At 34.7% G+C, this 27,468-nt stretch overlaps 1 long non-coding RNA gene across 1 annotated transcript in view; it reads left to right on the top strand.

Annotated features, from left to right (window-relative positions):
- LOC120299894 overlaps window positions 1-3,085 on the top strand; it is a 67,366-nt gene extending 64,281 nt beyond the window's left edge. The window contains exons 3-4 of the long non-coding RNA XR_005554497.1: window positions 959-1,071; window positions 2,681-3,085. This is a non-coding gene — a long non-coding RNA (uncharacterized LOC120299894). The remainder of the gene's footprint in view (window positions 1-958; window positions 1,072-2,680) is intronic.
- The last annotated feature ends 24,383 nt before the right edge of the window (window positions 3,086-27,468 follow it).

The raw sequence follows: 27,468 nt of genomic DNA, 5'->3' as shown, positions 1-27,468 counted from the left end.
TCTTCAGCTATTTTTGATGTAGAGGCAAGGAGTATGTCGGTTCAATTTCATACAGTTTGTTTGCTGTAAGTGTTCTGACCTGATCATTATGCATGCCTTTCTTATATCATAGTCAGGCTGCTGTACCACACTCTGTGTGAATACAATAACCTGCAGTTGCTGCATAATGTGTCAGCTGGATCACTAACAAGGAGTATATCATATTGTTAAAAAATGTAGGCTGTATGCTAAGTCCTTTCTAGGTACAATGTAAGTCACTGATTTTAATATCTTCAATACCTTAGGGGTTCAAATATCCAAGGGACTACGACTCTTGTTATGGACCTGTCCAAGTATTAAAATCTTTAAGGATTTTATTTATTTATTTCTTACATCTAATTACTTAACTAATTAACAGAAAAAAACAAATACACTGAACAGCATTAAAATAAAATGTGTCACACAAGGTATTCTTCCTTCCTCAAACCTCTCCTTCATTCATAATATACTGCATGTTGAAAACATCAGTCAAATCCGTGCATTCAGGGGATAAATTGCCATGGAAATTTTGGAAACAGTAGTATGTTTTGTCAGAAATAAATTCCATTTCTCTTGCTCTGGGATTATTATTAGCAACAAATTAAAAGTTGGCAGCAACAGGGAATTATTTTCTAATACATTTTCCCTAAATTCTGCAGTTAAAACAGTATTTTATAAAACACACAGCATTTCTTTATAGCCATATTTCAAGTTGCAAATTGTTTCAATCTTCAATTTTTTTCTGTCCTGTTTCTGAACATATCCCCATTGCAAGGTTACCACATTTAAAGAACAAGCTACCAACATTTCTGTTACCCAGACAACAGATAACATTATTCTCTACTCACGCCACAGGCCATTTTACCTGTTTTGCTGCTCTGGTAAACTTGTAATTTCTGGAAGTGTGAGTTAACTAGTTTCTCTGCTTACTTTCTTCTAGGTAACTCCTGAATTAATTGGCTATTCTTGCAGTAACAAGAACACCCCCTCCCACAGTTCAACAGCTGCCATCCTGGGGCATGATTAAGAACAACCTCTTTCTCTGTTTTCCAGGTTTGTGTTGATAATCTCTGCAACAGCTTCAGCTAGCATAGCAGTTGTAATAGTTGATTGACTTGTAGAAGGTCACTGGTTCAAAACCCAGCAGAATTTTTTAAAAATCATTATTTTTTACTCTCTGTGCTTCCCACTTTTCATCTGTTTGTGTTTTGTCTTATAATCAGTTCACCAGTGCATTGTGTCTCCAGATAAATATTGTGCTAGGTGATTTGCAATTTTTATTTATTAGGGCTATTAGAGAGCTACAGTGAGCCTTTCCTCATGTGACAATAAAAAGATGAAATGATGAACAAGCAATCTGGCTTTAAAAAATAAGTAGTTTAGGGAAAGCAAAAATAGTAATTAACAACAAAAATAGGGATAATTTTGCCTTGCTTGGAACCAATGACTTTCAACAGATCAGATAGATGTTACAACCTTTATGCTATCGGGACACTATTATATCAGCCAGCATGCTGGCTGGAGAATTCTGAGAGTTGAAGTCCACACATCTTAAAATTGCTGAGGTTGAGAAACACTGCGAAAGTTCTGAAAAAGCCTAAAAAGTACGGTATATTTTAAAATTGGTTGCTCTGTGGTTATATATGTCCTTTTTCATACTTTAGTTTTGTAAACAGCATTATTATTTTTTAAAGAATACATTAAGATCTTCCATCAGAATAATTTCACAGTTGCTTTTCTGGCACAGAAAGTTGAGAGGGCACTGTACAAGGGAAACTGTCCAATGGGAGGTCATAGCAGCCAGCAATCTGAGCTGAATATCTACTTGTTATGGCATTGATAAGCATTCCAGACTGGCAAGAATTTTCTTAAAATGATTTAGAGTTACCTGGTATCAGCCAAGATCAGTAGCAATCTAAAGATGTAGTGAAGCAATGTTCTTCCTTTCCTTTTCATTATACAAATCAATTTCTTCCCTTTAAAATATATATATTCTTTTATTTTTTTCATAATTTTTCATTTTATTCATAAAGTTAAAATATTACATATTTTGTATTTTATTTTCTTAATGCAAATAAATTTCTAACCTCAGTAATTTATGCTGATGCTGTTTTTAACAAATATGGAATTTTAGTATAGGATGGAAGGAGGATTCAGTAACAGTACACGCATAGTATTTTTTTAAATTTCCTATATTAGGAAATTTCCTATATTTTTATTGGTTGTAAGCCACTTAGAGTTGCTGTAAGTGAACAAGCGGCCATGTAAATTGAATAGATAGATAGATGATAGATAGATAGGTAGATAGATGATAGATTGATAGATAGATAGAAATATTAGATATTAGAAAGATAAACAGGTTTATTTTTCTCCAGACTGAGATATAAATACTAGTGGCTTTTTTAGATAGCAGGTGACTTTCTTCTAAGCTCAAAAACTAACTAAACTAAGTAAAGCATCAGATCTGGTTAATACTTAAATGGGAGACTACTAGGAATATTAAAGTTATAGATATACTGGAAGGTGAAATATATATTTGAGGAAGACCATTTCAGAAGAGGTACTTTACTGTTGCCAAGAAAGCTGCATGTTTATATCTGTATAGTCATCAGGACTAACATTTGACCTTTGCTTTTCTGTTATATTTTTCTATTGATCAAAGTCATCAGAAAAGACACCAAATTCAATCCTGGACTGTGGCCTATGAAGAAGTTCAATTGGATTTTTTGAAGTTTAACTTGAAAATAGTCCATTATTCTTTCATCCCAAGAAATGATAGCTCTAAACCAGCGGTCCCCAACTTTTCTGGCTCTGTGGACTGGCAGCATTAGGATCATTTTGCTGAGTTTTTGGGGGGTTTGATGTCAGTGTATCTTGAAGCAGGTTTTGTTATACTTGTTGCATGTATCTGGATGTATATTTCTGCTTGGAGAATTCTTGGTATTTCTCTTTTTCTCAATGTCTTAAACTCTCATTAGTTTCTTAATCTGAATAACAATAAAAAACTGTTCAAATCAGCATCTTCATTCTGTATGGGACTTTAGTTTTTCACACATATTGTTAATAGATGGATAAATTTATAAAGGAGAATTTTCTTCTTCCCTGAGTATAAGAGTAGTTGTAGTAATATCAAAGAGTTTATCAATCTCTTCAAGAGTGTACAAGGGTGTAACTGTGGGAAAAGATCTTAAGGAACCCCTTTTAAGGAAACCAGACAGGCCAATTTACCATATCCTTGTGCATGGGTACTTCAGTACATACTCCATTAGCTTTATTTTCAAGCTAGACTTTCTATTAACAGACCCTTGCAGGGACAAATGATTTTTTTTAGAGACACACTGAAGGAATAAGAATAAGAACTGAGATTACTAACTGCTGGTTTGGAAGAAAGAAGAACCAGTCTGATCTAGTGGTTAAAGCACCAGCTGAGAAAGCTGGAGACTGTGAGTTCAAGTCCTGCCTTAGCTATGAAAGCCACCTGGGTAACCTTATGCCACTCTCTCTCAGCCCAACCCACTTCACAGGATTGTTATTGTGGGGAAAAATAGGAGGAAGAAGGTGTTTGCTTTGCTGTCTTGAGTTGTTTGTAAAAATGATAAATATGGGATACAAATTAAATACATAAATAAGGAAGCAACAAAGTGCTGAAATTATTCTCCAATGTGTGCTCCAAATGTTCCCTTAAATAATCCTTGTGAAGACTATCTCTCACTCTTACTTGTTCCTTTTGATAATTGCTTGGGGAATGGTGGGGAATGGTGAAAATGAAAGTTCATAAAGCCCTGAGAAAGAAGACATCATGTAAACCTTTCTCTTTTTACCATCATGGCTAAAATACACCCATAGTTTAAGTAAAAAAGATTAAAACTACTGGTTTAAGGATATGGCATATAAAACAATTGCCTATTTTTCCAAAGGTTATTTTAAATGATGTAGCTGAAGCTGTAAAACAAAAACCCTATTTGCCTTTACACCGAAACTGGGAAAGGTATTTGGTTTTTTTTTTAAATCCATTTATTTCACAAGCTCATTCAGGTGTTTTTTTTTTTCTCTCCCAACAATCTTGCTGTGAAAAATTAACTTCCAGCTGAAATAAGTCACCTGTAACTAAAGAATGCAGACTAGTGCAATGTTGTATAAACAAGATTTCAAAAATGCCATAGTATTCACTTGGGTTCTTCCTATTCACAGCTTAGTGAAAAGGCCTGTGCTGAAGCAAAAATGGGCTTATTTTGAAAAGGTTAATATACAGACTCAATAAATATCACACATGTTGAACTTTGGGAATTGGTTTGATCTTGAATAACCTATGATGAACTGAGATTTTAATTCCATACTGAGAGGTTTATTTTAGCTCTAATGTTCCAGGTTTCAGTAAATAGAACAAACTGGTTCCTATTACAGGTTGCTAACATGGACGCTGTCAACCCTGCTGCCCATTTACTCAGAACATACGAAGATTTCGTCAGAAATATAAGGCGGATTTCGTCAGAAATATAAGGCAACATTTCATTTAGTAGCTCTACTAAAACCTTTTGGGCAAAATAAACCGATTATACAATAACATTTGTTGGCAGTTCCTTCAGATTTCAAGATCTAGTGGAAGCTTTCTCATTTTCAAAGCAACATTACACCAAGTGCCTTCAAATTCAATGGCTTCTTCATGGTGAATATCGACACGTTCTCGGTTACAGTATGTTATGTAGTTTCCAGTGCCAAGCAAGATGAAAAGAATGCCTGGGATTGTAGTTTTGAGGAATAGCAGAATATATTACACCTGTGAAATATATTGCATAAAAATGAACAGAATAGCATGGAGAACTTTTCCCCAATGCAATTTAAGGATCGCCACACAAAAAGCGTCCTTGGGACTTCATTGGTGAATCCAGGCTTTTGTAATGTGATGAGAATGCAATGCAGAAATCTTGGGAAAATAATTTTTCTTCCTTTTAATTAGTCTATGGAACAGAGTGCTTGCAGATATGAACAAGGCAACACTTAACAAATGTTCAGACATTTCCATTAATGCCCTGATCATCTGCATTTAGCTAATTTACATACAAAAATACCCCCTATGGACTCCATGAGATTAATGCTAGAAACCATGTAATGCAGTTTTGTATTACAAGAATTTCATCACTTATATTAATATACTCTAGAGTATTTATTAGTGTACTGTGAAGTATTATGAATAATTAAAAATAAACTAGACTTGTCGAAGAAATGAACAATGCACATTTTACATTGCACAGATCCAACCTTTCACTGTTTTTGCCCCTTTTAATTTTGTTATTGCTTTTTAGTTCATGAAATCCCGAACCTGCAATAGACTTTCAAGGCACAATAATGATTTAGTGGTAGTTCCTTGTATAAGTAAAAATAACTGCAGATAGAAAAAAAAATTGTGTGCATATGATATGTGTAATAGGAAAGAAAGGAATATGTTCCCCTTTCAGGAAAAGTTTGTTATACAAATAAATTCAGACAATTTTTAAAGAAGGACCACTATGATCCTAAGCCTTTTTTTAAAAGTATTTTATTAATTTTCTATAATTACAATTCATTTGTGCTTCATGATCCTAAATCTTGAGGATAAGGATTACTTGGCTCTTTATTTATTTGTGCTTTTCTAAATCAACTTTCAGCATAGTGCAGAAAAGGAGTAGTTCTCCCAAATCTTCAGGGAGGCTCAAAATTAATCAGAAAAATATTTCCTAGCTCCTGCTGCCTTGTATGCAGTTTCCACCATTTTGAAGAAGAAGGAAAATTCATGGCATCTCAGCTGAGTCATTGTATCTCCATTGTGTGTACAAACCCAGTAACGTTAGAAAAACTGAAAAGGGAACAAAATCTTGAGCAGCATATAGTAGGAAAGTATTTCTCAACCTTAGCAACTTTAAGATGTATGAACTCCCAGAATTCCTCAGCCAGCAAACTGGATGGGAAATTCTGGGAATTGAAGTCCATGCATTTTAAAGATACCAAGGTTGAGAAGCACTGCTTTAGAAGGATTTTCCAACTATTTGCAGCTAGAGGACACATTTGAAATTTTGGGAATACATCACCACTATTCTCACAAAACAGCTAGTGAGGCATGTTTTGTAATCACAAAACATCTATTTGCCAAAAGCTAAAGGATCATTGCTGTCTCTTGCTTTCTGGAGATCAGACACTTCTGATCTTCACCACCTTTTCCTGGAGGAGGAAAGATAGGTTATTAGAAGGTAATTTTCCATTTCATTTTCAATTCCTCTAACATCTGTATGGAGTGTTATTGGGAATATAGATAGATAATCTTTATTGTAATTTTTTACTGTGGGCACAATGGCACACATTAAAAATGAAATTTAGTTGCTTGTTCTCAAAGTATAAACATACACAACATACATTTAAACATTATATACAACCTACACCCTTACATATAAGTAACATATAGCTATTAATCACTGCCCCTCTTAAATACATAATGGAAGGAAGAAGCTTTAGAGTTCACAAGGTTAATACTGTATAGTAGATTGTGATTGGTGCTTTGTATTATTCTAGTTTCCCATTTTAATAATAAAAATATTACAACACGAAGCAGGAAGCCTGATGCGTGCCAAGGCAGAATTGCCAGAAATGTTGGTAGTGCCCATGGGTGATCTGGCTCAGTTCAAAATGGTTAAAATCATAACAATATTATGTTCCAATATAAATGAATTAAAAGCTATACTGCTTCAGCACATCGTACAATTATTTCATAGCATTCAATGATGTTTAAATGCTTTTAAAACCCATCCGCACCAGGATAAGTAATGAAGTTGAAGTATTTATGTAAATTCATCTTATATTTGAAGATAAATCAATATAGAGAGTAGAATCAGTTTGTGTTCCTAATAGCTATAGCAGATAAGTGAAAATACTTATACTAAGTATAACATACTAAGAAAATACTTGTTTAAATGAAGGATAAGAACATTGGCATATCTAGTTTGTGACTTAAGTTATAGCATTGCTTCACAAAAATAAAACAGGTAGAAGATGTGTTTAATCTGCAGGAAATATTGGTATCACTTTTATCCAAAAGGATGATACTGAAACCATTTTCATTATCACATCGTCCTATTCTAAGAATTTGGATGCAGCTACAGCATTTCTTCGGAAATGGCATATTTGTGTTGTCTTCAATCCAATGGTATTATCAAGGGCCACTTAATTGAGTGATTGACAACTATATAAATTAGATAAAATAAATAAATAAATAAAATATTCCCAAGAGAATGATGTCAAGATTCTGACTAATGAAACCAAATAAAGCAGAACTCTGAGGCTTGAAGTTTCCTCAAAGCACATGTTTATTGGATATATAATATCGGCATGGTCAAAAGTGAAACCAACTCTAAATTTTTTCCTAGAGATTCAGTGTAACTAAATGTAACATTCACCTTCCCTTCTATTTGTTATAAATCATGCCACCCAATGAAAGTAATTGGCAGGCTCTGCAACTCATCTTTGCTCCTCCTTCCAGCACCTTTGGGAATGACCTTGGTTCCCACAGGACCGGTCCTTGTTTCGTCTAGCATAGTTTTGTTTTCTTTTCCCCTTCCCCCCAATCTAATTGGCAACTTAAAACGACAAAGTTGGGTTCAGCCAGGCTTGTTTCAGAAGCTGACAAATGAAAGGAATAGGACGAACTATCATGCAAGAATTCTGATAATGATGTCAATGAAAAGCCGAGATATAATTGATTTATAGTTTTTAAAAAGCTGTTTTATTATGTTTTCTTGAATAGGAAATTAGAGATGGGTGATTGAAACTTAAGAATAATTAATAAAAATGGCAGTACTGTATGTATTCCAGAACAAGCAATAAGATGTTTCTGTTTAATAATATAGGCATTTTTGTGCAACACAAGAGTCCGTTGGTTGTTTATAAACTACCAGGGAATATTCCTTTACCCATTCATTTATACTATAAATAGCAGAGCTCTATATTTCATTACCAAGAAAAAAATCATCATACGATAACAAGGATAATATATGGAATCGGCACATGCAGGAAAAGGTCTTCATTAATATTGTCAGTTTTATTGCACAAGCTGTCCTGAAATACCCCTCAGGGAAACAGTGAAAAATTGGTGACAGAGAGCAAGATGAATGAGGAAAGTTACATCAGATAACATGTTGGGCAAAACAGTATTGACCTTCTGCAGTTTTACAAACTAGAGATGGAAGAGGCAGAAACAAAACAGATAACCATATCTACAATTCAGTAAGTATAATCTAGTGTAAAGTATGGGCACATAACCTGCAATGTTCAAATCTTTTTTCAGATGCCATATTTTTTTAATAAGTTAAAATTAAGTTTATTTTAAAAATAGGAACAATGGAAAAAACTACATCTTTTTCTCCTGTGTCTCATGGTTTCTGTAGATGAAGTCAGGTGACTAGATAGAATCAGAACAATGTTTATTGACCTTGTTTATTATTTTTACTCTGTAACATGACCAACCATGTCTGTCATCATTTTTCTGCTTGCGATGAAGAGCTATGCTCAGTTGCATTGCTCTGAAGGTTCTAGGAATTTGTGCAAGGGCAATCTCTATCGCCTCTATCTCTATCTGGATCCGTAGCTGGCTGACCGGCCATACTCAGCGAGTGATCCTTAATGGAACTGCATCTAAATGGAAAGAAATGTGTAGTGGGGTGCCCCAGGGCTCTGTTCTGGGCCCAGTGCTCTTCAACACCTTCACCAATGATTTGAACGAGGGGATAGATGGGAACTCATCAAATTTGCAGACGACACCAAGCTGGCAGGAATAGCCAACACTCCAGAAGACAGGCTTAAGATACAGAAGGATCTGGACAGACTTGAACACTGGGCACTATCTAACAAAATGAAATTCAATGGTGAAAAAAGCAAGGTTCTACATTTAGGCAAGAAAAATCAAATGCACAGGTATAGTATAGGGGGTACCCTTGCTCAATAGTAGTAAATGTGAGAGGGACCTCAGAGTCCTAATGGACAATCACCTAAATATGAGCCAGCAGTGTGCTGCAGCTGCCAAAAAAGCCAACACAGTGCTAGGCTGCATTAACAGAGGGATAGAATCAAGATCACGTGAAGTGTTAATACCACTTTACAATGCCTTGGTAAGGCCACACTTGGAATACTGCATCAAGTTTTGGTCACCACGATGTAAAAAAGATGTTGAGACTCTAGAAAGAGTACAGAAAAGAGCAAAGATGATTAGGGGACTGGAGGCTAAAGCATATAAGGAACGGCTGCTGGAATTCGTATGTCTAGTTTAATGAAGAGAAGGATGAGGGGCACATGATAGCAGTGTTCCAATATCTCAGGGGCTGCCACAAAGAGCTGAGGTGGTGCAGCAGGTCAGCAGTTCAAATCTCACCGGCTCAAGGTTGACTCAGCCTTCCATCCTTCCGGGGTAGGTAAAATGAGGACCCAGATTGTTGGGGGCAATATAAATATATATATACATTGCTTACTGGTGTACACCGCTTAGAGAGTGCTTGCACTTAAAGCGGTATATAAGTCTCATAAATAAATAAATAAATAAGAAGAGGGATTCAAACTATTTTCCAAAGTGCCTGAAGGCAGGACAAGAAGCAACGGGTGGAAACTAATCAAGGAGAGAAGCAACCTAGAACTAAGGAGAAACTTCCTGACAGTTAGAACAATTAACCAGTGGAACAACCTGCCTCCAGAAGCGGTGAATGCTCCAACACTGGAAGTTTTTAAGAAGAGACTGGACAGCCATTTGTCCAAAATGGTATAGGGTTTCCTACCTGAGTAGGGGTTTGGACTAGATGACCTCCAAGGTCCCTTCCAACTTTACTATTATTATTATTATCGATCATCGCACAGTCAGCCAGATGTTCAGACTGGATTTGGCATTTTGTCTACCTATCGAGTCCTTACCCAGGACCTGGGATAGGCAGATGTGGATGTTTGATGGTATTACAGATATCGTCGCAGGATGGAAGCAGTTCCTAATAAGGCTGCCTTTTGCAATTGACTAATAGCAAATTTGTCAATGCCAATGGTGTTCAAGTGGTGCTCCAGTTGTTTTGGATTGCACCCAAGGAGCCTATGACTATTGGTACTACCCTTGCTTGCTTTTGCCACAGTCTTTCTATTTCTATTTGTAGGTCTTTGTATTTTGTTATCTTCTCCAGTTCTTTCTCTTCTATTCTGCTATCTCCAGGCACTGCCACGTCCAATATCCAGACTTTTTTGTCTTTCTTATCGACAATTGTTAAGTCTGGGGTGTTATGTTGCAGGTGCTTGTCTGTTTGAATTCTGACGTCCCAGAGCAGTTTAATTTTATCATTTTCTATGACTTTCTCTATTTTATGATCCCACCAGTTTTTGCTTACAGGCAAATGATATTTTTTGCAGATCTTCCAATGCACCATTGTTGCTACTTTGTCATGCCGCTGCTTGTAATCAGTCTGTGCAATATTCTTGCAACAGCTTACCAAGTGGTCCACTGTTTCTTCAGCTTCTTTGCATAGGCGGCACTTACTGTCTGTTGCTGTCTTCTCAATTTTGACTTTGTATGCATTTGTCTTTAAGGCTTGGTCTTGTGCAGCCAGAATTAGTCCTCGGTCTCTTTCTTCAATTTTCCTGCTCTTAGCCATTGCCAGGTTTTATTATTATCTGCTTTCCCAGCTATTTTTTTCATGTATTGGCCATGTAGTGCTTTGTCTTCCCATGCCTCTATTCTGTTCTTCATTTGATCTTTCTTGTAGGCCAGTTTGGTCTCTCCAGTAGTTAGTAAACCTTCCTGATATACTAATTTCAGTGCATCTTCATCATTGTTCTTCAGATATTCTTCCAAAGCCATTTTTTCTTCTTCAACCATCTGATGTACTTGTAGCATTCCACGCCCACCTATTTGCCTTGGTAGATAAAGTCTATCAATGTCACTGCGTGGATGAAGGGCATGATTCATTGTCATTATTTTTCTGGTCTTCCTATCCATTGCTTTTAGTTCTGCTTGAGTCCAGTCCACTATTCAGCTGTGTACCTAATGACTGGATTGCCCAGGTGTTGATTGCCTTTATGGTATTTCCTCCATTGAGTTTGGACTTTAAGATCTTCTTCACTCTCTTGATGTATTCACCTCTAATCTTTTTATTGACTTCAGTGTGATTGATGTTGTCAGCTTGAAGGATACCCAAGTATTTGTAGTACTCTTCCTCATCCAGACTCTTAATGTTATTTTCGTGGGGCATCTTGATTCCTTCAGTTTTCACTATTTTTCCTTGTTTGATAGTAAGTGTGGCACATTTGTCCAAGCCAAACTCCATTACAATATCTTGGCTATATATACGGACAGTGTTGAGCAGCGATTCTATTTCAGATGATGTTTTTCCATACAGCTTCAGATCATCCATGTAGAGGAGGTGGGATAGTCTAGCAGATGTTTTTGATGTTTGATAGCCATGTCCTGAGTTATTCAGTATTGTTGACAGAGGAAACAGTGCAATAACAAATAGTAATGGTGATAATGAATCTCCTTGAAATATTCCTCTCTTGATATTAACCTCTCCCAGCTTCTCACCATTGATCTGCAACTGTGTCTTCCATTGTGCCATCGATCTTTGCACAAATTTTCTGATGTTTCTACTGACTCCTGTTATTTCTAGGCACTTGATTATCCAATCATGTGGCAGAGAGTCAAATGCCTTTTTGTAGTCAATCCATGCCACATTCAGGTTGGTCTTCCTTCTCTTGCAGTTTTCCAAGATCATTTTATTATTATTATTATTATTATTATTATTATTATTATTATTATTATTATTATTCTGTCTCTCTATCTATCTATCTTTATCATCTTTGGATTTGTCTTTCCTTGGAAGTCCTGTTCTAGCAGCATGCAAAACATACCTTGCCTCAAGCGCTCATCACCATTTTATAGCCTCCATTTAGTGGAATCTGTGAGTGATTAAACAAAAGTCTATCAGAATTGCTCAATTGAACTAGACCGCTCAGTCAGAAGTAGAGGCAGTAGATTAATTCTAAACCTTTTACCGATTTAATGCATAGTTGAAATGGTGTAATGTTGGAATGATGGGACCCTGCTCTCCATTGCCAGAACCAAACACAAAGGAATTTGAATGTCAGCATTTATTGCCTCTGCAGTGAAAAGGAAGGAGGGGAGGGATATCCTTAATAAAAAAAAATGTATTTGGGAGTCAGTTTCCTTTAAAAGCTGTAATCTTAAAAAAAAAATTAAAACTTTGATTAATATTTAATGGGGAGCAGGAAAAGAAGCCCCAAAGATGATAATGGGCAAAATCCTGCAATTAGATTTGCTCCACTCCTGCTGCAATACTATGTAAAATATATTTTTCTAGCTTGATTATTATGTGCTGAAGAAAAAAGGCAACCAAGTCAGTGGAATTATCCAATAAAGCAATATAAAGGCAGTATAGGAATTGGCAAAGGGAGCAGAAATGTCATGCCTGTGTATAAGATGCTCAGAAATTCTATCCTTAGGTGAACAATACATAGCTTATTCAGCCACACCCAAGACAGTGGTTTAGTGGTAAGAAGTTCATGTAAGTGTGCAGCAATCAGGCAAGTGTTTGATAGTAGCATTGTCAAGATCACAGTTATAAGACACATATATAAAATGGAATTTTTATGAACATCTACCTGTATATAAATGTTTTATATCATGAATGTGCAACAGTAGCTTAGACTGCCCGTCTATAGAGTTTGGATGCTTTAGTGGACATTTTGATGATGTATACATTAGTTTAGCTTTGACTTGGTTATCAATTTTTCTGTTACCCTATTCTCACCTCATCTGGATGGGTAAGAATGGAAATAAAAAAATTGAAGCTAAATATTTGCAATGAAGACCATGCCTTTCAGTGAATTGTGATAAGGTTAGCAATCCAAGTTGATTTATGGGCTTGTTGGTTATTTGCCATCAAGTTGATGTTGACACTTAGCAACCCACACAGCTGGATTTTCTCCAGATGGATATGTCCCCAACCTTTCACTTTTCTGTTTTCTGCTATAATTGATATAGGCATAATTTTGGGATAATATAGGTAAATACTTTCAGATAGGATCTATGATAAGATTAGGGGAAAAAAGAAACCGATGATGATGATGATGATAGACCAGATTGATAGGTAGGCTGTTAAGCCTGTGCCATTGACAAAACGGGGCAATAGTTACTTTGACAAGAGACAGCAAATATAATTTAGCCAATAAGAAGCACATGATTATATTGGTCTGTACTATAAGATGAAATGAGTTTTAATTTAGCCACAAAAGAGATTTTTTGGCCAATTAATGCTGATGTTTTTTGATCTTGATGATCATTTAAAAAGTATATGACAGTTAACATACTGTTTTGTACTATAGTGATATTTTAGTCATTCAACTTTATGCTATCAACACAAACTCAGGTTCTGCCATTATGCTTAGTTTTCTTAGCTTATTAAAGGCGTAGACCACAGCAGCTGAAAAATAAGACAATATTGAAATGATATACCAAAATTTAAATGTAGTATAATAAAATAATATAATTTATATTAATATAAAACACTATCCTCTCATTTGAAGCAATTGGTTACATTCTATCATATCTAGTATATAGAACCTGCCTATACTATCTGAACCACCACCTCCAAAGAACAGAAGGTTGAGATATCATCTTAAGTCCTTCCTAATTTTTTTGGTGTAATTGGGGAAATACATAGCTGGAACATTTCTATAAGGTGGGAGTTGAAACCCCCCTTTTGCCAGTATTATATGAGAGCTGTTCAGAATAGTGGTGTGATCCCCAGATAACACATAGCTCTTTTAAGGGTTGTAGACAGATGCTACATTAATGCCCTTATGTACCCTGAAGCATTTTTCCTGAATTATTTCCTAAGTCCTGCATAGCCTTTTTTAATGTAGAGAATAAAATATTTAAGGGACAAATGGGATAACTGGGTAAACACAGAAAATTAATTAGAGCCAGTTTGGTCTAGTGTCAGTTCCAGTTCTGTCTTATGCATGAAAATAGTCTGGACCAACTAATCTCCTAGACCAACTCATCTCATCTCCTAGACCAACTCATCTCACTGATTTGTTGTTGTGGGGAAAATAGGAGGAAAGAGTATTACATACGTTTGCTGCTTTAAATTATTATTATTCTTTAAAAAATAAATGCAGGATATAAATAAGTAAATAATAAAGAGGAGTGTAATACTACACAGACTACAGTTCCCATTACCACATAGGTAGATATGTTGTTCTTTAGAAATGTTGACTTGCCTTCCAAAACAGAAGATGGAAAAGCTCTCCAGTAGGCCAACATAAAAACTCTTATCACAAAGTTATTTATTTATTTACATTTCACATTTCCTAACCGCATATCTCCTTCATGTTAAGGTGCTCCCACAATTTTCCACTTACCCAGGTTTTTGAGAATCTCCTTTGCTCATTCATTTTATTATCAGCTCTGACAGACCAAACAGAGATAGAGAAACTAACAAAGATATTGGATCTTTATTTTTAAGGTTCAGAACTTTTAAATGTTTTCTCTTCCAGAAAAATCAATGCATGCTCCTTTTTTATCTATCAGCTGGGCTCAGGTAGAATGAAAGGCTCCAATAAGTTGCAATGAAGGAAGAGGAAAAACTAGTTTTATAGGCAGAGCTTTTCTCTGCTAGACTTTTATGTGATGCTAGATAGAAAGCATGAAACCAAAACAAATGAATCTTGGAATAAAGGGAGAAACTGAGACTCTCTACTATGTTTTTTTTAAATTAAAATAAATTGTTCAACACTGCTATTCTGTATAATTTGCATGTACAGTTATATGTAATCAATAGCTATCCAATAAATATAGCTGCATAGTGGGTGTAAGCATTGAGTAGAATGTATGAATAGTACCATTGGATCATTTTATACATCATACAGGAAACACAAGTCTTGCTGTGTTTCCTCATCATGTTGCTGGGATGTTCTTGGCATGGATGAACAAAAAATATTGAAAATGTATTCCAAGAGCATATATTCCCAGCAGGTTACCCCAGGCATGAACATCATCCCTATTGCCCAGGTAAACAACCCATGTTGTTTAACAGTGATATAGAAAGATGCTGGAAGCAGATGATAACTTTAGTGACAGTGGAAAAGGCAATACTTCCTGCTGTGTAGGAGAAGGCAATAGTAAACAACTCCTGTAGTTTTATTAAGACTACATGGGTGGAAAATATAAATTTATTGATGATATATGATGTGCCTCTCAGGTAGGATGGTATTCAGCATGCTACTGAGAAATATTTCTGAATCTTTTGAAATACTAATAATATTTAAGATGTGACTATATTAAAGCCTTTGAGATGTCTAGTTACAGGAAAAGAAGATTGGAAGTAGCAAAGATAGAATTACAGTAGGAACATGGAAAATAAGGAAAATGAACATGGGAACATCAACACAGGAAAAGATGAAATGAAGCTATTACAAATTGACATTTTAGTCATCAGCAGATTGAGATGACCTAGGATTAGACACTTTCAGCCAGAAGATCACATTGTTTATTATTCAGGACATGAAAAACAAAAAACAAATATCATTGCTTTTATAATTAGGTAGGATATAGTATAGTTGTGGGATTCAGCCAGTTTGCACCACTTCGGCAGAACCAGTAGCTAATTTTTTGTTGCCCAGGCCCAGAATGGAGTTCTGGAAGCAGCATCCACACAGAGAACCAGTTGAACATATTTGAATCCCACCATTGGTAAAGCTAGAGCTGTACTTGGCTACCATGCAGTCAATGACCAAATATTCTTTAGACATTGTGGCCAATCCTTTAAGAAGGTGATAATTCAAGTTTAAGCTCCAACCACTGATGCAAAAGAACCAGATATTGGTGAGTGTTATGGTTTAGTTCAATTTTAAATAAAGAGAATGTGCAAACAAGATATGCTGCTTATAATTGGTGACTGGAATGCCAAAGCTGGAAACATTGAAATAGTTAGATTATATGACTAGGCTTAGCAAAAATAAAGCTAGGGTATTGACTTATCAATTTCTGCCACATGTACCTTCCTATGTTTCACCCTCATGGCATCATTGTATGTATTCTGACAGTGCAAGCTAATGTACAATCTAGTGAGAATATCTGCAAATAGTTTTCAGGCTTCAGAAGAGATGAAATTTACATATATTAGAATTAAAACATCCTCTCTATTTCTCAGTTAGCTAGATTGCTCCATTTGAAAGAGTGAGGAGAAATTGATTTGTTGGGAAACTCCCTATTTTAATAATTTATTCAGTCAGTCAATCATCTTGACATACAAAGAAGTAACAGCTAGGGTAGAAACAGTCTTACCAAGATCTAATTTTTCCTTCGAGATTTGAGTGCTTTAGTTATTTATCCTATTTATTTAAAATATTTGTATGGCCCACCTTATAAGCAACTCTGGACAGCTTATAAGCACAGTAAAATGACAAAAATCATAAAACACAAAACTAAAAACCCAGTGCCTCAATTATTATCTAATCAAATGAAGTATGATTATGAATTAGATTATAACTATGAATTCTGAAAAGAAAGTTCCAAAAGTAGCATTATAAACCATTTGGTTTTGGGGAAACACTAATTTTCATAGGCACACATACTTACTTTTGTGCTGTAGGTCTGTATTGATTTGATGGACTTAGCCATTGCATTTAGCCTATACAAAGAAGTGTCCAAACATTTGATCACAGATCTTGTGTCATGTACAGTTTGACTCTGACACCTGTTATGTAGTTTCAGAATGTAGTGCTACTACAGGATACCAACACATTTATTTAATACTGGATGATACAGTTGTGCTTGTGATTTTTTTTATAATATTTTATTATTTTTCCAATTTTACATTTAAGTATTTAAAAAGCAATGTGGTGGCTGGGTTAATCAATAGTTTAATAACAAAATCTTTAGTACAAATCTCAAGTTACAACATCAAATATTTCCTCTCTTTTTCCCTTAACATTTACTGCCTTGTATTTAAGCTAATACAGTTCTTATACTAATTCAGTAAAAACATCATTATTACATTTATCAATAAAATTTTAGTTTATACATATCTTAATTATTTTTTACATTCTATCTTCATAAATAATCCATATCCTGTTATTAATTTTTCCCAATTTTTTTCCATCAATATTCCAATTTAACCTTTGATATTTATAATTTTCAGGCTTTAGGTAAACAAGATTTCCCTTATCTCAATTCATAACAAAATCAAATATACAAAATACACATTTTATCTATTTGAATATAATCTTGTTCTATTTCCTAAAAGTTATCTATTTCCCAACCTATTAAATCATCTACTTAATAATACAATATCCCCTTTAATAAATCAAAATCTTTATATATATATTACCTGGGTTAATCAATAAATCAAACATATTCATAATAATTAATTTTTTTCTTTTAAGTCTAATTGTTAAATATTAAACAGATAAAATCCTTATTTTCAACTAATTTCCAAATATTTTAAATCTAAGGATCAGAATTCCCCTTATCTCAACTTCTCCCTTTAACCCTCTAATTAATAATATGAAAGCCCCTCTAATAAATCAAAACCCCAATTTTCTTCAGCCTAATAATAATAATAATAGTAGTAGTAGTAGTAGTAGTAGTAGTAGTAATAAAGTTGGAAGGGACCTTGGAGGTCATCTAGTCCAACCCCCTGCTTAGGCAGGAAACCCTACACCATTTCGGACAAATGGCTGTCCAGTCTCTTCTTAAAAACTTCCAGTGTTGGAGCATTTACTGCTTATGGAGGCAGGCTGTTCCACTGATTAATTGTTCTCACTGTCAGGAAGTTTCTCCTTAGTTATAGGTTGCTTCTCTCCTTGATTAGTTTCCACCCGTTGCTTCTTGTCCTGCCTTCAGGTGCTTTGGAAAATAGCTTGATTCCCTCTTCTTTATGGCAGCCCCTGAGATATTGGAATACTGCTATCATGTCCCCCCTTATCCTTCTCTTCGTTAAACTAGACATACCCAATTCTAGCAACCATTCCTTATATGTTTTAGCCTCCAGTCCCCTAATCCCCTAATCATATCCCCTTATTCTGGCTTTTTTCCTTTGCCAACTAGGCTTCCATATCAGTGCTTTTAGATTGTCAAAAAGATCTCCCTCTATTATTATATATGTTATTTGAAATAAAGGAGACCATTTAATTGCCATCTGTATTCATTAAGTCGTCTCCCTATTATTCCAATTCCCCATGATTGTGCTGATATGTTTATCTTCCATTCAATCTGTTCTTCTTTCTCAAATTTCTTCTGATTTATATAGAAAGTCTTTTCCATTTTCAGTGTTGTCTCTCCCTTTTCTGGATTTTCCATTAGCAGTATTTGTTGGTAAATTGAATCCTCTGTCCTAATATTTGTTTGTTCCACTTCTGTTATCTTCTGCATTCTTAGTTCTTTGATTGTAGTCAAAGTTTAGGTTTGTGTATCTAAGCTGGCATCTTGATCTTTTATGTTAGGTCTTATTTTATCACAAGCTGAAAGAATGGTTTCATGTATTGCTTTCAACATGAAAAGGATCTTTTCCTGGTCTTCATCCATCTCTTTCACGTGTTTATAAATAGTCTTTATTGTAGAAATCATTTGTCAAGCAAGATTTTATAGTCCAAGGTATTTCATCATCTCATATAGTAACCAATATTCCTCAAATAAAGAGATAGAAAAGCAATTCCCCACATATAACTCTGAAAGTCAGTAAAGGTTTACATTCACAGTTCAAGTAGGCCAGTTATGCCGCCCAGCTGTTCTCTTATACCTGAGTTTCTCACAGGTGGTGACAAGGTCAGAAGAGTCTTATCTAAGGTCTGGGCTTCAAGCCAAGTCTCTTTTAAGAAATAACAAGTTGCAATACCAAACTTTGCCACAAGATGTCACCGATGCCATTTAAGATTTTTTTGAGTCCAAAATTTTTATAATCCTTTTTCCAATTTTATTTCTTTTTTGTAGATAAAAGCAAAAGTCTCCAATAAAAATAGGAAAAATTTGGTCCCAAGTTCAGGAAGATATCAATCCAATTAAATTAAAGTTGGTTTTTAGTGCTTTAATTCCCCTGGGTAGTCAGTCACCGTTATTCTTAGAGGGTGGGATAGAAATTCCCTTCCCTCTCTCCTCACAGGGGGAAAGATACTTCAGGCAGCTTTTACAGGAAAAGAAAGTACTTAGGATAAAGAGAAGACCAGATCTCACCCAGTTTCATCCACGTTGCTTTCAAAGTGCTTGGTAGTAAATTTGACTTCTGCTATCTGCAGCCTAGTGATGGACCATATTACTATAGCCGGTCTTTCTTCCGCCGGTTTGGAGGGCTGCCCTAGATCGAGCAGAAGGGCTGCCAGCCTCCAGTGATCAAGCGGGGGTCCCCTCCTTTCTCATCACCCCTACAGGGTGACTTTAGACCCTTTCAGGGTTCCCAGCGGAGTGAAACCGAATGCGGAAGATGGAGCTCACCTTCCAGCTGCCGCAACAGCCATGATGGCAAACTGGAAGTTTGTGATTTATTGCCCTTTTTAAGTTTAGGCCTATAATATCAAAGCTATCTAGAGATGTTGCATAGCTTGAGAATTTATATTACTATTTGAAATTTATTAGGCTCATTTAATTTCATTTTTTTTCTCCCAGATTGTTCCCTGGATAAGGAAAATGGAATAAATATGTATTCTATACTCTTTGTGGGTAGAGAAAGTAGTATAGTCCAATTAAAATGCCCCTTTCTATTCCCTGCATCCTGTTGAATAACCATTTTAAAGTATATTACTCTATAAGCTTCCCATACTTAGGCATGCGGAATGTAAGCCTAAAAATGCAAAAATTATCCATACCAATCTTCGGTTATACAATGTTACACAGATAAATCAAGCAGGCAGAAACCATTAGTCAAAAACACATTTAACTTAAATTAAATTTTCTTTGTGTTGGGTGATTGTATGCAAGGTTTATTGTAGCTGAATAATTTATCAGCTCCTGATTTGCTTGAAATACAAAACAATAACAATATGAGAAAGAAATCTTCCTAGAATAAAGATTCTGTTTGAATATTTTAACTGGACCATTACAACCTACCTTTAGATACACAAGTAACCAAAATGCAGCTGACATGGCACTATATTATCCATTGCAGATGAAATGAAAATTGGGATCATTTGGTGTATCTCTAAGTGATATTTAATAAATCAGCAAATAGTTTTGATTCACAATTGGCTAAAAATTGCAAAAACCAATGCACTCTTTCACTGGGAAATATTTAGAAATAATTCAATATATTTTTATGATAAAAAAATTGTGAGCTGGTTGGGATATTGAGTAAAAGAGACTGAAGAAACATATGCTTAGAGGTTGTATTTACTTTAATATATGTTTTTTGTTCATTTATTTAAAAGTTTTACCTAACTACCCATCCCATAAGCCTGTGTGGCTTGTAAATGACAGGAAAAACAATAAAAATGTAAAAACATAAAAACATCACAGACACTGCCAGTGACCCTAAATATACCAAACCTCACAATACACAAAGAACATTACTAGGCTTGGTGATAAGCCAGGTATTCATGGTTTTGGAAGGCGGGAGGGTAGAGGCCTACAGGATCTCAGTGTATCAAAGGGCAGGGAAACTGCTGAAAAGGCATGCGTCCTAAGACCTGTAACATTTAAGGGAAGGAACCTGATGTGCATCCACCATATCACACTTAAGTAAAATCCCAAAAGTGTTTTTAAAAGGCAACTGGACTTTCTTTGTTTTTCCTTGAAGACATTTTGCTTCTCATACAAGAAGCTTCTTCAGTCCAGTTGCATTTTGAAAAAGCATCTTTGGGGCAAGAATGAGCTGGATGACTGAGAATCTCCATAGTCCTAAGTAGAATGGGCAAATATCCTCAGGGAGAAGTGGTTCTAAAACCAAGGTGTGTGTATCCAGGCATACAGAACGTCTAAGAGCAAAGGTATATCGTTTCAGCATACATCTTCAAGAATAAAGATATTGTGAGCAAAGTAGATGGACAGTCTACATTGTCCATCCTTGATATAAATTTATTGAAAACAGAATTCTGCTGGATTAGATCCAGTTCATTAAAAAGGGCTGATCGTGAAACTGTTGTGAGATACATTATTATTAAAAAGTAAATAATAAAACCTTGGATTGATGGGGTACAGACTTGTAGCAAGATAAGATGACATCAGAATGACAGTTTATTGTCATGTCATGGCTCAATTATGCCTTAGGTACTTGTGTGTGATGTTATGATGCAAGGACAAAAGGAATTGAGTTGTCACCATAACATGATGATGTGTATATTGTACAATAATTTGTCCTGTCTTCAGATGTGGTGATCATAAAATCATTTCTCTTTTACACAAAGCACAGAAGAAATGACAAAAAATGTGTATAAGAAAGAAGAGAGAAGGACAGGGAATGTCAAAAAATGAAAGAAGAGAGGAAAGTTTTTACTTTATGTGGCAGCATTATCCTGGATAGTGGCATTTATTTAATAGTTTTTATTATCCATCTTAATCTGTAGACTCTGTACAGCATACAACAAAGTAAAAACACAAAGACACACAATCTATGCAGTGTTTTGATATGTTTGTAGGATTGATGTTTTTATTTGCTTTCTTCCCATTCTCTTTGTTATTTAACTGTCTTGCAATTCAACCCTCCCTCCCTCCAAAAACTCCTCTCGCTATTGGGCAAGTAAAACACGTAAATAACTAGTAAAATAAATACAAACCAAAGAAACCTAGGGATCAGAAGCCAAGAATAAATAATGGCTTCAGTTTTTATTAGAGCACTCTAAATAAATCAGAAGAGCATCTGTTGTTTAGTTGGCAGAGTGATAGAGCCATAGTGCACCAGCATACTATCATTTTTGACAACACCATTCCTTCAGTATACTGGCTTACTGTGGGGCAGACTCAGGAGACTCAGGAGATTCTGACACTATAATTTTCGTGACAGTTGCTCTGTTTTACGAAGTTGCCAGTTAAAAAGTTATGCTTATTTGATAGTCTTATCATGCATATATTTCTGTCACCATCCATACAATGTCATCAGCTCAACCAATAGGTTAAATCTCAGCAGTGAAATCAGATTGTCTTCTTCTTCTTCTTCTTCTTCTTCTTCTTCTTCTTCTTCTTCTTCTTCTTCTTCTTCTTCTTCTTCTTCTTCTTCTTCTTCTTCTTCTTCTTCTTCTTCTTCTTCTTCTTCTTCCTTCTCCTCCTCCTCCTCCTCCTCCTCCTCCTCCTCCTCCTCCTCCTCCTCCTCCTCCTCCTCCTCCTCCTCTTCCTTCCTCTTCCTCTTCCTCTGCCTCTTCCTCTTCCTCTTCCTCTTCTTCCCAGAGTCTTCTTCATCCAATAAAGAAAAATTGTGGGAAATAGCTAATCTAATGAAAATTCTTAGGCTGTGAACTGGGATAACTGGATCAATAGTACATTTGTAAGCCGGCCTTTTTGTTTAAAACTGTAGGTGGTCTTCAACTTACATTCCTTCATTTAATGACAGTTTGAAGTTACAATGCAATTGAAAAAAGTGACTTATGACCTTTGTAGCCTCCCCATGATCATATAATCAAAATTTGGATGCTTGGCATTTATTTATACCGGCTGCAATATTCTGGAGTCATGTGATCATGTTTTCCAGCTTTCTGAGAAGCAAAGTTAAAGGGAAGTCAGATTCAGTTAATAATTGTGTTATTAACTAAAAAAATGCAGTGATTTACTTAACAAGTGCAGTAGGAAAGATCACAAAATGGGGCAAAATTCACTGAAAACCAGTATCTTGTTTAGCAATAGAAATTTTGGACTCATTTGTGGTTGTAAGTCAAGAACTACCTATATTCTATTTACCACAGGGTTTTATCTAGTACATTATTTTAGACTTTAAAAAAATCAGCCATTTTTTTTAAATAAAAAATCTGCAAGTCAAAATTGTAATACAAAATATCTACTATTCCTTTTGCTGTTTAAGACATTTTATTTATCAGTTTTTCCTTAAAAATTATAATTGAAAATTATTTTAATATTTTACTTAAGGGGTTCATTTATCTTAAATCATTTTCAAAAAACCTATCCTTGTTAGATAAGGATGCAAGATTTCATTTTAGCCCTTTGTGTGCTATAGTTTTTACAACAACAACAACAATAACAATAATAAATAAATAAAGTTGGAAGGGACCTTGGAGGTCATCTAGTCCAACCCCCTGCTCAGGCAGGTAACCCTATAGCATTTTGGACAAATGGCTGTCCAGTCTCTTTTTAAAAACTTCCAGTGTTGGAGCATTCACCGCTTCTGGAGGCAGATTGTTGCACTGGTTAATTGTTCTAACTGTCAGGAAGTTTCTCCATAGTTCTAGGTTGCTTCTCTCCTTGATTAGTTTCCATCCGTTGCTTCTTGTCCTGTCTTCAGGCGCTTTGGAAAATAGCTTGACTCCCTCTTCTCTGTGGCAGCCCCTGAGATATTGGAACACTGCTATCATGTCCCCCCTCGTTCTTCTCTTCGTTAAACTAGACATACCCAATTGCAGACTGTAGATGTTAAATATTTAAATGAGTTTCAAGCTGTTCTAAATAAAAAACCTTTTATTACTTTTTGCAATTGGACGTACTATAATTTAGTAAGAAATAGTTAGAAAGACAAAGCTGTTTCTCTTTCCTCACTTTTGCCTTACCATTGTTAGTCTGACAGTGCTATAGGATGCTTTTATATACAAATTCCACAGCCTACTGAAGCATTACTAAAGTGGATTTCCATTAATTTGTTAAGTGATCTAGACTCCTTATGTTTAGAAATTATCATAATCATTTATTTACTATTTACATTGTTGTATGTTGCTCATCAACACAGGCTCTAGGTAACTAACAATAAAAATATTCCACAAATATTCCATCTAAGCATTAAAATGCAACAAAACAATACAAAATAAAATACACCAGCAAATTCAAATACTGTTTGTCTGCATTCTCTCCTTCTAATTAAACTACACCAATTGAAGACTTGAAAGGAAGGTCTTCAAAGTTTTCCTAAAGCCTAGGAAGGATGAGGCAGATCACATTTATACTGGGAGTGCAGTGGCTATTAAAATTATCTGTTTCCAATATCTTTCCAATCTGAGAGGGATGGGACCTGGAAGAAGTTGACCTTAACAGATCCGGTTAGATTGGCCCATGAGTATTATCCCTCAGATAACTCAGTCATAAAAATGACCACCAACCGAATATTTCAGTTTATCTTAAAAGTGAACTGACAACTAATGCAGCTTCCAAACAGGTAAGGTCACCTGAGTATATCGATATGCACTCATCACTGCCCATGTACTGATTATTAAGAAATGTACTAAATATAAAATTATACTATATGTATAGAATTACATATAGTAGAATTATAGGAAGTTAACCATATCAAACTAGCAAAATGTGTGGGAGGAAGAAAATCACATAAATATTAAATACATAGCTCTCAAATTCATTAACCAGCCAATCTTATTATATTTTTATTTATCAAATTTTGAAATTGCTCATCCTTTTCACAGAGCAGGGATTATATATAATACTTTCATTTTATTTATAGGACTTTAACCATAGCTAAATGAATGTATGTCCCATAGTTATAATCCCTTCCTTTTACATCTACAGTTTTATAGACCATTATAGTACTGTCTTCTTATATTTATTTCATAAAACATTCATTTATTATTTGACTTTAACTTTCTCTTTTCTCCTTTGTAAACATGTTAATTTTTTAGCTTTATGCACCTTCTTCTTACCTGAGCTGATGTGTATTATTCCAGATTTTATACCAAATAACTTAATAGCACTTACATAAATATTCATGATATATTTGTAAATAATATGGTTACAATTTCACTGATAAGAAGTGAGCATTTCTATACAATTTAACATTAGAAGCTGTTATATATACTCCTAAATATTTAACCTTTCTCACTATTTCAAAACCTGTTAATTAACCATAATATCATTTTCCTTCATAGACATATTTTTCACTAATATTTTAGTCTTATTATTATTTACCTTAAAACCAGAAACCTTCCTATACTGAATTAAAATTTCAACCAAATCCCTAACCGAATCTGTCGGCTGAGATAATGTCACAACCAAACCATCAGCAAAGGCTCTCAACCTATAATCATTCTTATTTATTTTTATTCCCTTTATACGAGGTGACTCCCGAATTTTAATAAGTAAAATCTCCATTGTTAAAACAAATAACAATGGTGATAAAAGACATCCCTGTCTTGTACCGTTTTCAATTTTAAATGCTTCTGTTAATCCCCCATTAACTATGATTTGTGCAGATTGTTGTTGATATATAGCCTTAAGGGCAGATAAAAATAAATAATTATGAGACATTATGGGCAAAAGTGCAAAAGGACTTAAATGATTGGAAAAAATTACAATTATCTTTGTTGGGGAGAATATCGGCAGTTAAAATGAATATACTTCCAAAGTTTCTTTTTTTATTTCAGATGATACCTATTTTGAAAAAAGATGCTAATTTGGAGGAATGGCAGAAGGGGATTAACAAATTTATTTGGGCAGGGAAAAAGCCGAGAGTTAAATTCAAAATTATGCAGGATACACAGGAAAGAAGGCGCCTAATTTAAAATTGTATTATGATGCGGTGGCTTTAACGCTGATTAGTGATTGGCTCAACTTAACAAATAAAAATATTCTTTCTCTTGAGGGATGGGATTTGTTATATGGATGGCACACATATTTAATTTAGGATAAAAAAGTTGATCAGGTTTTTAAAACCCATATTTTGAGAAGTGCCTTATTGAGTGTCTGGAAGAAATATTATTATAGATTAAATTATAAAATCCCAATTTGGGGGATTCCTGGACATGTAATAGAGGGAGTATCTAGGGGAGTAAATTTGGATAAGATTTCTTACAAGGAATTACTTAGTTTGGTTGGGCAGCATTGGCAATTAAAGCCCTTAACTGAGTTGAAGCAAGAAAATATTGTATATTCTTGGTTTTATTATAATCAATTGTTAGTGAGGTGGAGTATAGATCAAAAGGTTGGTATCACTTTAGAGGATGTGAATTTGGTAAAACAGATTAAAGATCAAGGTCGAGCTCATATAAAAAGAATTTATAGTGCCTTAATAGAATTGGACTCTGAAACGGAGTTACTTAAATATTGTATGGTTAAATGGGCTCAAAATATTCAAGAGCCGATTTTATTGGATACATGGGAGACAATTTGGGTTAGAAATGTAAAATTTACTCAAGCGCAAAATTTAAGAGAATTTTTTTATAAAATGTTTTATAGAAGGCATTTGGATCCCCAAAAGTTGTCTCGCATGTATCCGAATTTACAGCCCAAATGTTGGAGATGTGGAAATTTAGATGCAAGTTATTTCCATATCTGGTGGTCCTGTAGAGATATTAAAGCCTTTTGGATTAAGATTTGGTGGAATATCCAAAAGATTTTAAAGACAAAGATAAAGTTTACTCCACAATTATTTTTGTTGGGTATTATTGTAGATTTTGATGTTAAAGAAATTAATTTGATGTTGAATCTTATAACAGCTGCAAGATTATTGATGGGACAATATTGGAAGAAAAACTCACTGCCTACTTTGGAAGAATGGATACTTAAGGTGTCTAATTTAGCAGAAATGGCGAAAATCTCCACCTATTTGAAGGACCATTCACAAGAAAGATACATTATGGTTTGGAGAAGATGGATTGATTATATTCAAAAGAAATATGAAATTGAAAAGTATTACCCTGCTTTTGAGTAGATTTTAGATAATTATTAATAGTTTTAATTATATTATTATCTTTGTTTTAATTTGTTAATATTTCTTTTGAGAAGGACTTAAAGTGTGTTATGGTTTTGATTGATAGTACAGTTGGTTTATGTTAGTTAGATTATGTTTGTTTATTTGTTACCCTGTAATCAGCTCTGGGAAGTGGGATAGGGGGGGAAGGGGTGAGGGGTGGGGGGGTCTATATTGTAATAATTTTTAAAAAAACTTTTAATAAAAAAGAAGGGAGCATTTCATGAGATATAATTAGTGTGATACATTCTTGAACATGATTTTTAATTTTAATGAAACCAGTTGAAATTGAACTAAGAGTTTGAAAAAGAATCACTAATCACCAAATATCTAAATTTTAATTTAGATTCAAAAACCAGGTAGAATTATTTTCTTTCTATTGAGAATCCCAGAAATCATGTAGCTCATTATGAATTATCTATCCTTTGTTTATATTTGATAGGTTTTTAACAATTTTTTTTAGAACTTGGAATAGCTGTTTTCTTTAAATTCAGTTTATCTCCATTTCAACTCTTCTAGAGGAAAGTCTTTAAGCTTTGTAAGATTTTTCACTAGAAAGGTGTTCTGCACTTCTATCAAATCCCATACAAAAATGTATCTCCCT

Source organism: Crotalus tigris, unplaced genomic scaffold (assembly GCF_016545835.1).
Source record: "Crotalus tigris isolate CLP2741 ecotype Arizona unplaced genomic scaffold, ASM1654583v1 scf7180000024319.607755, whole genome shotgun sequence".
In the NCBI taxonomy this organism is placed as follows: Eukaryota; Metazoa; Chordata; class Lepidosauria; order Squamata; family Viperidae; genus Crotalus; species Crotalus tigris.
Note: the sequence above shows the minus strand (reverse complement) of the source record. Positions and strands in the feature narration are given on the sequence as shown.